This window comes from Podarcis bocagei (assembly GCF_964188305.1).
Source record: "Podarcis bocagei genome assembly, chromosome: 12".
NCBI lineage: Eukaryota > Metazoa > Chordata > Lepidosauria > Squamata > Lacertidae > Podarcis > Podarcis bocagei.
In genome coordinates, this window is record NC_138137.1 from 40,761,763 (window position 1) to 40,767,251 (window position 5,489).

Sequence of the window (5,489 nt, forward strand, 5' to 3'; positions counted from 1 at the left end):
CAAAGCCTTAAAACGGTTCAGAAAAATAAATCTTCCTGAAATCTTTAGTCTCAAAGTCTCTGACAATCTTTAAATGAAGCGAGGTACCAGACCTTGTACGATGAAAGACAAGCTGTGAAGTTTTGTGTATTCAGCAAATATGATGTCCAACACTGAACAGTGATTCTGGATATTGATTACTGTTTCGTAGAATTCTTTGTCAGCATGGTTAGTAGCACGTTGTTAGTAGCAGTGACTACATTATTACATTAGTAGATAGGTAGCCGTGTTGGTCTGCCATAGTCAAAATAAAAAAAATTCCTTCCAGTAGCACCTTAAAGACCAACTAAGTTAGTTCTTGGTATGAGCTTTCGTGTGCATGCACACTTCTTCAGATACACTGAAACAGAAGTTGCCAGCTCCTTCTATATAGTGAGAAGGTGGGGAGGGGTGTTACTCAGAAGGGTGGTGGGAATGGGAGATAGGCAGATAGCTGAGAGACATTATTACATGTACAACTCCCATAAGCCCCACTGCCTCGTGTGTCATAACCATGCTTGATAGGGCTGATAGGAGGCTGGTCTAAAGTGCTGTTTCATTTCCTAATTAGGTAAACTTACTTCATAGGGGCATAGAAAAGTGAATATGTCACATGCAAAATCATCCAAGCTTTTGTAATATGCCACATCTAATTTTGTTTCGTTTCCTAAGAAAAGATGCTTGTGGTTCGATGACCCGAACCCCGCGCAGTGGAATGAAACACAAGGACACGTGATATAAGGTTAATGGGCAAGAAAAGGCCACAACTTTATTGATTACAGCAAGTGAAAAGGTATTGGCTTAGGCATTGGATTACGTCAGCTGACTCCACCCACTTGGAGAGGGGTGAGTCTAAAAAACAAACAAACAAAGGGGGTTTATTCACCAATAGGTGGAGCCTGTTGATGCCAATCCAACTATAGGCTCACCCCTGATGTCACCGAGGGTCGTGCCATGGCCTCCCGCCAAGCAGGCATCGGACAGAATACACGACCGCCGGATTCCTTTAACGGAATACCCAAAAATTGAAGGCGCAGGCGATGGCCACACCTAGCCCTTCGACACACCACAACACATTATTCCAATGCCTAACCAACCCACCAATACCACGAAAGTTGTGACGATTGCTACGAGGTAGGCGAAAAAACCAAAAAGCCTAATGCCAAATGGACAAATACCTACCAGGCCCCCCAGCCAACCAGGGCGACCAACCTAAGGTCCATAGCAAGGCCAAAAGAAAACCGAGACCCTGAGCTCAAAGGGAGTGGAGAGTGGGTGACTCGCGACGGGACGACAAAAGTGAGGGCTGGAAGCTGCCGCCGCAGCAATTCAGGCTGCTGTACACGCCCCCTTGAAGGCACCTGGTTGGGTGCCTGACCGAGGGCGTGGGCGCCAGCCAGGTGAGTGGGAGGCAGGGGGCAAACGCCCCCTGCTTGAGGCGGAGTCCGGCTCCCGGCCACAACCACTCCCCTCTCGCAGGGAGGAGAGTCTTTCCTTGTTTCATTAATATAGCAGCAGTGTGGGATTTTATCAGTTCCTATGTATTATATTTTTATCCTCCATTTTAAACATTTGTTGCAAAATAATAAAATGCCCCTTTTGATTTGGTTATTAGCAACCTTCTTCACAAAATGAAGGTTCCTCATCTTGTGTCTTTGAGGTGCAACACCAACCAATGCATGTTAGCATGTTATTATTTTACAAAGATCAATAATGATTTCATGAGGATTTAGTTTTATGAACCATTTTGCTGTTTCAAAGCGAGCCACAGAGGAGGGAAGGAAGGGGAACCATGGATCCTCTGCTCACGACTGCAGCAAATCCCCCACCCCGCCACCCATAGGCATTCCCTCCATAACACGCACAGACATCTCCCCTTACTTTCTAGGAGGAAAAAAGGGAGTGTTATGGTGCAAAAAATAAGGTAATAGCACTCTGAGGCAGGAATGTGAACACACCCCAAGTATTAAAAAAATTGTATTTTACTTTCAGTTTTACTTCTTATGCACATGACCTGATTGTTTAAGGAACTTGCTTGCTGCTGCATCTGCTGTTTTGATAGTAATTTAGTATTTTTTTTATTCTGAAAAAAAAATTAATGATGGATGTCCCACGTGTAAATATATATATATATGTTTTAAAAGCTTGCTGAAGACCAGCTAGGATCCAGAAGAGCAAAAAGGCACAGTTCTTTAAAGCTAGCACTAAGAAGATTTCACAGAGGTTGAATGAAGCAGTTTCGGAATAAACTGTGGTGAGAAACTGCAGATTCACAAGAGTTCATGAATCTAGAAATGATTATAATTATGCGATTGCCAAGCAAGTTCTGTTCAATGCCACAGTGAAGGGTTTTTGGGTGAAACGTAATTTGGGACACAAGTAAGGCTTATATGAGGCGCTTCGGGATACAACAATGGCATGGAAAAATAAAGGAAAATAATATTCAAGAAATAATAAGACAGATAAGAGACAAAATGAATTGATCAAAAAACCAAAAAATGAAAAAGTAAGCCAAAAATAAAGATCTTACAATCACATATTTCCAACTTATTAAAATAAGGAAGTAGAAAGTAAAATAAAATGCATGAGACAAAAGATATTTTGAATTGGCCAATAAAGCCAGCAGGATGCTGGCTTGGTTAATAAAAGAAAAACAGATAGAATCATAAACAAAATAATAGATCAAGGAGAAGAAACTACTGACCCGGAAAAAATTAAACAAAGTTTTATAAATTACTACAAAAAGCTGTATAAAACAGAGTTTAAAGATTAAAACAAAACAAAAAGAGTATTTGTTACAGAATAATTTACTGTCAGTATTAGAAGAAGAATATAAATATTTAAATGCCGACATAGAAATAGAAGAAACTGCCCAAGTGATTAAAAAGATGACAAACGGGAAATCGCCAGGTTCTGACGAAATTTCAATGAGAATCATGTATGTATAGAAATAATGTATGGATCACATAATTTTACATGTACCACCTGCTTCCCCTAAAATATTGCAAAGAATCATGGCAGCAGCACAATGATGAACAAATGTGAGTGATCGAGGAGACCACCCAGAAACTTATTAAGAGGTGTATAAATCACCTAAGTAAATACATAAATCTATATTTTAATTGGGGCTGCATTATCTTTCTCTCATGTGCTAAAGAAAGCAAGTAAGGACACAGAGGAGAGCAAAATTTCCAAACATTCCTTGGCTTCCCATCAGCTGGAAAATGTAGCCATGGAAATTTCCTTATTATGCAACAGACTGCCCCAGCTCGACATACTAAAATCATATGCCTTTCATGCTATAAATATAAATGAACCGCATCTGCGCACCTAGTTACCATATACGCTAACAATCAATATAAAATGTTGATTAGTAATAGCTCTTACTGATTCTCCAGATTTAATTCTATTTAATTCTTGTCACCTAGGCAGTCCAGGGCCCCTATGCACACTGCCCAGGCATTCGCCCTGGGGAGATCACTAGGTGGTGTGACTTCAGACCCAGAGGTGCACTTGAAGTCTCTGGAGACAGATAGATGCCAACAACAGTTCCTCCAACAATAAATTCCACAATGCTTTGAAGTTGTAAAAGATATGGAATAGTAGGTAGAGAAATAAATGTCAAGTGATAATAATCAGTCCCATATTTCTGCTGTAGTTGGCTAAGATAATTAAATAGCAACTATAATTCTCTCTGTGCTTGTTTTTTAAAATAAAAACCATTTTTAGGACTCTTTAAGATGATGTACTTTCAACACATATGGAAAAATCTGCAGGCCTCACTAAAGCTGAAAAGGGGAAAAAAAGGGTTTTGTTTTTTGCCAAAATCCAGAGGAAGAAAAATAAAAGCCAAAGCCTTAAAACGGTTCAGAAAAATAAATCTTCCTGAAATCTTTAGTCTCAAAGTCTCTGACAATCTTTAAATGAAGCGAGGTATCAGACCTTGTACGATGAAAGACAAGCTGTGAAGTTTTGTGTATTCAGCAAATATGATGTCCAACACTGAACAGTGATTCTGGATATTGACTACTGTTTCGTAGAATTCTTTGTCAGTATGGTTAGTAGCACGTTGTTAGTAGCAGTGACTACATTATTACATGTACAACTCCCATAAGCCCCACTGCTTCGTGTGTCATAACCATGCTTGATAGGGCTGATAGGAGGCTGGTCTAAAGTGCTGTTTCATTTCCTAATTAGGTAAACTTACTTCATAGGGGCATAGAAAAGTGAATATGTCACATGCAAAATCATCCAAGCTTTTGTAATATGCCACATCTAATTTTGTTTCGTTTCCTAAGAAAAGATGCTTGTGGTTCGATGACCCGAACCCCGCGCAGTGGAATGAAACACAAGGACACGTGATATAAGGTTAATGGGCAAGAAAAGGCCACAACTTTATTGATTACAGCAAGTGAAAAGGTATTGGCTTAGGCATTGGATTACGTCAGCTGACTCCACCCACTTGGAGAGGGGTGAGTCTAAAAAACAAACAAACAAACGAGGGTTTATTCACCAATAGGTGGAGCCTGTTGATGCTAATCCAACTATAGGCTCACCCCTGATGTCACCGAGGGTCGTGCCATGGCCTCCCGCCAAGCAGGCATCGGACAGAATACATGACCGCCGGATTCCTTTAACGGAATACCCCAAAATTGAAGGCGCAGGCGATGGCCACACCTAGCCCTTCGACACCACAACACATTATTCCAATGCCTAACCAACCCATCAATACCACGAAAGTCTCTGACAATCTTTAAATGAAGCCAGGTACCACACTTTGTACGATGAAAGACAAGCTGTGAAGTTTTGTGTACAGTGGTGCCCCGCAAGACGAATGCCTCGCAAGACGGAAAACTCGCTAGACGAAATAGTTTTCCGTTTTGGAGGTGCTTCGCAAAACGAATCTCCTATGGGCTTGCTTCGCAAGATGACAATGTCTTGCAGTTCCTGCTGGTTTTTTCCCTCCCCCCCCTTTCTAAGCCGTTAAGCCGCTTATCAGCTGATCCGATCAGCAGATAAGCCGCTAAAAGCTGCTAATAGCGCTAAGCCGCTTATCAGCTGATCCGATCAGATAAGCCTCTAAAAGCCGCTAATAGCGCTAATCTGCTAATCCTTCAATGGGCTTGCTTCGCAAGACGAAAAAAACCGCTAGACGAAGAGAATCACAGAACAGATTCTTTTCGTCTTGCGAGGCACCACTGTATTCAGCAAATATGATGTCCAACACTGAACAGTGATTCCGGATATTTACTACTGTTACGTAGAATTCTTCATCAGCGTGGTTAGTAGCACATTGTTAGTAGCAGTGACTACATTATTACATGTACAACTCCCATAAGCCCTGTTGCCCCGTGTGTCATAACCATGCTGGATGGGGCTGATGGTGTAGCCTTATGAGGATTTGCCCTCGGGTGGGAAAAATATTGCGCTTGGGAAAGGGAAGTGGGAGTCAACAGACACTCAAGGAATAG